Genomic DNA, 8,912 nt, shown 5'->3' on the forward strand with positions numbered 1-8,912 from the left:
ATATCAATCACAATGGAAATGGCTCAACATTACCAATACTTTTTATGATGACAAATTTAGTTTTATTCCTGCTAAGTAATTCTGATTGGTTAACTGACTCACTGCCCCGCAGGACTTCTTTCAAAATACTTTTCATTCTAAAAATTTTTACTGTTTTTTTTTTTTTTTTTTTTTTTTTGGTACCAGGGATTGAACTCACAACTGCATGCTTGCAAGGCAGGCACTTATGCCCCAAGATAAATCCCCTGCTCCATTTAGGCAATTTCAAATTGTTATGTGATTCTAATACTTAATATCATTTTAGGACTCTGTACCAAAAGAGAGAGAGAGACAGAGAAAGAGAGAGAGAGAGAGAGAAGAGAGAGAGAGAGAGAGAGAGAGAGAGAGAGAGAGAGAGAGCAGTGATATTTCCATTTCTATGTCTGAATTACTTCACTTAAGGTCCAATACTTCTTGTTTCTTGGGAAATGATATCATGGTTCCCTTTATAGCTTTTTTTTTCAACATGGAGTTAAACACAGGTCATAGAATGAACTACATTTGCTGATCTATTATTTGTTTTGTTGAGAGAGATTTTTATTGATCATCAACTTGCTCAAGCTGAACTTCAAGTTATCATCCTGCTGATTCAGCTTCACCAGCTGCTTGGATTGCAGAAATGCACCACTGTGATGAGCTGACTTCATATTTTCTTTACCTTGGCACCCAGTGATGGGCATCTGGGCTCTTCTCAATGCTTAGCTACTGTGAGTTGATTCTTGTATTGGATATTGTAAATGCCCTTTCATGTGCTTTAACAAACAACACACTCATGCATCACTAACATTTGATGAATTTAATGTATTTGACAATATACTGAGAGAATCATTACACATAATGACACAGTACGACCCACTCAACAGTCAGGAGGTAGAGGCAAGAGGATTGCTCTGAGGTTCAGGCCATTATGGGCTTCACAGTAAGTTCAAAGTCAACCTGAACTACAGTATAAAATCATGGCTCACAAGATTTAAAAAAGGATATCATTGTGGATGTACATGTGAAACAATATGAAATATGTTGCTTTAATTTTCAGACCACTGAATATTTATTACCATGTTTGTATTTTATGTGTCCATCAACAATGTATGAGGAATTTTAAACATGAACAGCTCAATATTCTATAGGATATTTTCAGAGTACTTATTGTAACAGTAGAATTCATTTTCATTTTGAATGCTGATGCTATGTGAAAATAATTCTAGATCATGAAAATCTCAGTATTCACATGTATACATAAATGGTATTTTGAAGATGGGTTTTTATCAACTTTCACAATCTGTTCAATTCCTACATATCAGAATACAATATTTAAATTTATTATCATACATTTATATGATGTTGATCATGAAGGCAATTTTTAAACTGATACATTAGATAGTGTTATTTACTACATAGCATTAAAATTACCTCTGATTCTTATATTTCAGTATGTTTCTATGGATTCCCAGATAATACAAAATAAAATCAAGTATATCTCTTGGTATTTTTCTGAGGTTAAGTAAAGTATAACATGATTTCATTTCTTCAAGTTCCTTTGTTGTAATATTTATGCTCACACACTGACAATTAAGTAATGTCCCCTTTCTCTTATTTGTTTCAGTCACCTTATATTACTTGAGCAATTTTTGTCCTCTTCCTTAATTTGCTGATTATTCCATATTCTTCCTGTAATATGGACATAGAAATAAAATACAATTACTATAACTGTGCATTACAATATCACTGATTTGATTTACACACATAGTATAGTATAATCAGACTTAAGATTCTCAAGCAGATGTTATTATTATCAAATATATTAAACTGTATCAATGAGCAATAATTAATGCTGTTAGTATAAACAAACATGTCATCCTTACTTGTTGCAGTAATATTCATATATGTTTCCCACATCACTCCTCTGTAGAGCTTCTTTTGGGATGGAGTCAGCAATTCCCACTCTGCTGGGGAGAATTTCACAGCTACATCCTCAACTGTCACTGTCTCCTAAATAATGACAAGGGTCCTGAAGTTCAGTCACACACAACCTGATACATCTCAGTTCCTGTCATAAATAGTCTAACTGAAATTCATTCCTTCAAGTATTAACTGCATGTCATGGTCATCAAAACTCAAGTACATTCAAATATAGTCACCCAGTAACACTGACGCTAGACTATGACACACTGCCAAAGCAATCACAGAACTGTAGTATGGCTTAACCTGCAGGGCCACCAGTAGTGTAGTTTTTCACTTACTTTATAGCAGAGCTCAAAGAGTGATCATGCAAACCACCATTCACAAAATATTGGTTATTCATAACACTGAGTTTGTCTTTTTTATCAATAGCACTATGGTCTTGAATCTAGATTTACAGATAAATATTTAGTTGAATATGAAAAGACATTTCTGAATGATTAAAATTTAATGACAGAAAAATTTTATTTGACCATTCTATAGACAAGGAAATAAGGGAAAATATAGTTATAAATCTATAGCTCAGGGATACTAAATTATCTCCTTGTACTTATATACTGGAAATTCCACTAGGGTGCAAAGGAAGATAATGTGGGAAAAAAACATATATGAAATGCTTGAAATGGAGTGAAAATTGAGGAATAGCAAAGTAACTGGTCACTAAATACAGAAGGAAGAGTTCAGTCCAGTGGAGTAGTATATGCATGTACTCTCAGAACTTGAAATCGTGATGTAAGAGGGGTACCAGAAATTTCATGTTTGCCATGCATACAGTGTCCAGTCTGGGCTATGTAATAAGGACAGTTCAGACTACAAAGTGAGGCCATTCATCAAACTCCCGTACCAAATGAAAATTAAAATTAATTCACAGTCATTGACAAATCACAGCTTTGCACCCAGGATATATCTCAATGCTAAAAGCACCTGTCTGACATTTGCAAGGGCCTGAGTATACTTTCCAGTACCAAAAAGAGAATTCAAGTGCACCTTTGATTAGTAACAACAACTGTAGATGTAAGTTAGAGAAAAAAAGCCTACAAACATTGAATATGTGTGTGCAAGCAAATATTTTGCATAATAAACAGGAAAACATTTGACATTCAACATTCATATCAGTGGACAAATGGATCTCAGGAAAGGAAAACAACCTTCAATTCATCCACATGGAAGTAGAATATTATGTCACAATTCAGCTGGCATTGTGCTTCTAGGCAAGAAAGCACAATATGTTTCATTTACATTCAGAAAGAAACAGGTATGTTCCTAGAAATCTAGCCTGCACACTATCGTTGCCTATGTGCATTGGTGAATTATTGAAATGGGAAGGAGAAACATGAATTACTGTGCAATTTATACTGAAAAACACTCAGTGCAAAACTCTTCTGAAGAAAATCAAGCAGCCATGAAAATTAGAAGAATTTGAAATCTATGAAAATTGGATTTAAACAAGAAAACGATTATTGGGAACACAATTCAAAGATTTTACATAGAGTTATGATCAATGAGCACAAATCTAAAAATAAACAAAATTTATGTGACCCAGCAGAAATAATGAATAGAAAAGAAAATCTAACTCACATTTGTGAAAATAACCAAACAATATTGAAGTATGGAAGAAAAAATATTTAGATTTATTCTTAAATTCCACAAAATCCTTTTCTATGGAGTTTATGAAAATCTACACACAAGTGAATTCTTTCTAATGTCTACAAAATATTTTGTTCTATGATTCCTTGAAATACACGTGATTCTTTTCAAGTGAAATTACAGACTCAGAAACTGTGACAAGAGAATAAATGAGGGGGGCTGAGAAAATGGCGGCTTGCTTGGGGATTGGGCAGAGAGTCTCTCCAGAGAAATCATATTAGAAGCTAGAATATGACAACATGGAGAGGGTCAGACAAATGGGTAACGATTCTTATTAACCAAGACAGCACAGCTGGAGGATTTAAAGTTGTGCTGAGACTGTGAAGGCTGATAATGGGAGGCTGCAAATCCCATGCCTTTAAATCAGCGAACTGGCCTGTGGACCCAACAGGAAAAGCTGTGTTGGCTTTTGGTCACTGCTGGAAACTGAGACCTGGGACCCCTGAGGAGCAGCCAGGACTGCCCTGCTGCATCAGAGAAAATTGTAAAAGACTCTGGAGCTCCGAAGACGAACACTGTGCAGTTTTCTGACCATTCCTGGCTGTGCTGGGAGCTCGGGGAGGGTGGGCGGCGTGCTGTGCAGTGGACCCAGGAGGAGGACCTGCGCCGAACCCTGGTGAGTACTGGGGACCCTGGGGCTGCTGGGGTAGGCCAGAGAACATTTTGGAACTGGGCAGTGCCCGCCACCACGGGGACATCAATAACACAGAGAGTCTGGCGGCAGACCTCTTACAGTTGGGCAGAACTTACAGCTCGGTGACATCACCGAGTCCCCTGTAGGGAGGTCTGGTGGAAGACATATTGAAAGTGGGTAGAGCCTGATGCCATGCTGGCTTCAGCATCATATAGAGAACTAGTGGTAGACATCTTGGATTTGGGCAGACCTGCTCTCCTGGTGCTCCTGTCACAGAGAGGTCTGGAAGAGAACAGCTGGGATTTGGGCAGAAACCTGTGCCATAGTGACATTAGTCAGCTGCTTCTGGTACAGGGAGAACTGGCAGGAGCTACTGGGGCTAAACTAAGACTCTGCTTGGGCCCAATAAGCAGATACAAAATAGTCACAACTCAGTGACATCCAGAAAGTACAGCCTAATTTACGGATTGACTGGCACAGAGGCTGGAGGCTAGCCTGTACTGCCCCTGCATCCTGGTCTACTCCAGATAATAGCAAATTGGGGAGGACAGCAAAAACTCAAGCCAGCACGCTTCTGAAAGGCTCTAAGCAATACAGAGAGGGCCAGGGACCCCCAGGACACTCCAGTCTGAAAGAAACCAGAAACATGACAAGAGATAAAAAAAAATCTCCAGCTGCCCAACATGAGAAAATAAGCCCAGGAGAAGTAAACACTGAAGAGAACAAGCACAGTAACCATCCAATACTCAACACAACATCAGCTGAAATTAAAAAATATCTTCATGACCTCATTGATGAATTTAAAGGTGTACTGATCCAAGTGAGGCAAGATATAAAGAGATTAATTAAAGAAATGACACCCCCCCCAAGAGAACACAGATAGAAGAAATGAGGAAATCAGAAAAGAAAGAGAAACTTCTAAAGAAGAATTTAAACATAACTTAAAATACATGAAACAGATCCAAAGAGATTACCTGGAAACTAAAAACTCCATTGAACTCTGGCAAAATGCCATGACAGAAACTAAAGGCAGTCTTCTGAAACTTGAAGAGAGATTTATGGCATATGATCGTGAAAGAAAAAGCCTCTTAAAAATAACAAGGAACCAGAAAGAAACAATTCAAAAACTAGAAGATGACAAAGAGATACATAACTTAAGAATAAAGAATGTGAATGAGGAAGCAAGAGCAACCAAAACTGAAATACAAAGAGTATTCACAGATATATTAAAGCAAAATTCCCCATGTATAGCAAAAAGAAATGATATACAGATAAAAGAGGCATATAAAACACCAGCTACCTACAACCAAAACAGATCTACGCCTAGACATATAATAATCAAGATTCCAGAAATCCACCAAAAGAACAGAATATTAAAAGCATCCAGAGAAAAGATGCAGATTACGTACAATGGGAAAATTATCAAAATAACAGCAGACTTACCCACACAAACTCTTAAGTCAAGAAGGGAGTGGGGAGAAATATTCCAAGTCCTGAAAGAAAATAATATGCAACGAAAGCTCATATACCCGTCAAAACTCTCTCTCACAATTAATGGAGAAATAAGATGCTTCCAAGATAAGGAGGAACTGTGTGAGTTCGTGGCCACCAATCCAACCCTACAGAGAGTGCTGAAGGACATTACAGAGAAAGAGAGGAAGGGATTCCAGGATTCCAGCAACAGTGGCAGAGAGGCCTCAATGAATAGGGCAGACAGTGGAATGAGGGAATAAAGTGGACAAATTATAGCAGAAAAGTGGAGTAGCAGACATGAGTCAGAGACGGTAAGCTTTAAGATAGACAGCTCTGAAACACTATTTTAAAAAGGCAGAGGTCATTGTTAATGGTGTATAAGGATTTAAAAGACACAGTAGTCTTATTGCCATATTTAGTTTGAATTTAATTTGTTCTAGTCTGTCCACTCATGTCAGATTTGAGGGTACAGACATCTTGACCTAAAAATAGCAGGTTATACTATGGTAACTATCCTTACTTTCCTATTAACTTAAACTGAAATCCTGTATTACTTACATTGTCTTACTATGACTGATCTTAATTGAATCCAACTCATAAGACCATGGGTTTGCCTTGGCTGATTTTATTTGAATTTGTTATGCTTGTTAGTATCAACCCTAAAAGTAGAGGCAACTATTCTGAAGATGACAAGATGTAAAGGATATCCATACTGGTATTAACTATTAGCAGCCCTCAAATCCTACAATGCTTTCAAAGTTAAGTTTTTATAAAAATAGGTAATACTATGTTTAACTATAATAAGCTGGTGTTGTGGACAATTCTATTGAAAATAACAAGAGAAAACATAGTAACTACAGAAGATCATTTATATTGTGGTCATATATGTCTTATCCAGTGCATGTTTTTTCTAGGAAATTGTTTTGCTATCTTGCTAAGACATGATTTTCCCTATAACACAGAGAAGATAAATATATATGTAGAAATTCACACATGAATTTTTTTTAATTACTTATGGGAAGAGATTATATAATGCAAGATGTAATGAACAGATACTCTGAGGAAGAGATGCTAAGAAACCTGAGGCTAATCTTGTAGCATTATGATATAAATTCTAGCAATACTATTGTTTGCTGATTAGAATGACATTGGACTGGTTTCTTGAGTTCAATTTCAGAATATGTAGAGATGGGGACACCTATCACAAAGAGAATGAGAGATGTGATGGTGGTTATTATTGTCTTCCCTGATGTTAGATCTTGAAGACCTAAAAAGCCTTCATCATCCTGTAATGATTTGATTAGTTCTATAATATGCAGTATATAAGTATAAGTATATAAAGTAGGTGAAGATGGGGCAATTATTTGTAAGAAACTGGAGACAGTTAAATAGACAGTGAAGATCTCCAGTGGATTTGCTTTGAAATCTGTATTTCTTTAAATTGTTTTTTTAACTGTTTTGTTCTGTTTTGATATGTTTAATCTTACCCTTTTTGAGAAGTAAAACAAATGTGTAGGACTGATAACCATATTACTGAGCTTTTGTTCGATCATTGAGCAGAACTGTTTGTAGTGTCACTTTTTGAATGTCATTCTAAAAACTTTTGTTCTGTAACCTGAGCAGCTATTTATAAGATGACAATATGTAACTTATCAACCAGCAGTTTCTTACCATTTGTTTTTCTGTAATTTTGTATTATTTCTAACCCTTTATAAAATCTCCATATATTTTTTGTCTCCTTTTCTTTAAATAAAAAAAGAGAATAAATGAGAATGTACTTTGGCCTTGATTCACATATCAGCCCTTGTGAATGACAGTGAGAAATGATTGAATTGAGAAATACCACAAAATCTCACAATATATTTCTATGTGCAATTTATATTGTAGTTTCTAAAAACTTAAAGGGAATAAGTTAAAAGAATCATCTCCATAAAATAACACAATGTATACTTTGGAATATTTCCAAAGAATTGTCATGCAATTTGTATTGTAGTTTCTAAAAACTTAAAGGGAATAAGTTAAAAGAATCATTTCCATAAAAGAACACATTGTACACTTTGGAATATTTCCAAAGAATTGTCATCAATCATGCAATAATAATTTCTGATCTGAAGGTATTTTTCACATGATTACCTTCATGTCTTGCTTAAGACACAGTGGTGAAACTTTCTGAATACACCTGTGATTCTTTCACTGTTCTCATTAAATCTATACACAAAATCTTTGAGAACAAGATTTTCTTTAAATGATTAAAACAATAAATTGCAATACAGGTACCATCTTCTTTTGACTGATTTTTCCGTATTCCGCTTTGCTTGATAGTACCAGTTTCGAAAGTATAGGCAAAACTGTGAAGACAATAAGCTTCATTATGACGCCCATTCCGGTTGACTATTATCTTCTTTTAAAGTCCTGTAATGTCTCCAATGCTTTGGTTTTATTCTTTACTGTTTTGTTCAATTTTATTGTAACTGTCAATTCTTCTTAAAATAGCAAGAGGCAATATGCTAACCATTGTTGATCACCTTGTATTTTGTTTTTACATTACCTATTATTTCCATCCTTTTGATTTGACTGACTCTGTTCTGATATATTGCGTTTGGTTTTATTCTATTCAGAAAAAGTAATAAGAACTGTGGGAGTAATAATACCCAAAATGTGTCAAAGAAAAGAAAAGAAAGTGCTCTAAAGGTTATAACTGCATATATGTTTAAGTGTATAAGATAGATAACCATATTACTGAGGTTTTTTCGATCACTGAACAAAACTGTTTGCACTCTCACTGTTTGAAAGTCCACTTTATATGCTTCAATTTTATCACTTGAACAACTATTTAAGAAGAGAATATGTAATCTATTAACTAGTGATTTCTTACTGTTCATTTTTTAAATTTTGTATTACTTGTACCATTTTTCTGTATTTTTCTCCTTAAATAAAAAAAGAAAAAAAAAACCAATTGATTGAAATTACGAGCATTATACCACATGCAATTCATACTGACATAATTTTAAAAATATGAATACCACATATGAAACATATAAAGAGCACAAGGTGCATCATTTAGCGTGTCCTTTTCAACAATGTACAGTCACTATCAGTGAAGTATAATAATTACAGAACCAAATGGTGCTTCTTTCTCTGCACACAGAGAAAAATTGTT

Source organism: Cavia porcellus, unplaced genomic scaffold (genome assembly GCF_034190915.1).
Source record: "Cavia porcellus strain 051 isolate PalLab524CR breed Dunkin Hartley unplaced genomic scaffold, mCavPor4.1 scaffold_7, whole genome shotgun sequence".
In the NCBI taxonomy this organism is placed as follows: Eukaryota; Metazoa; Chordata; class Mammalia; order Rodentia; family Caviidae; genus Cavia; species Cavia porcellus.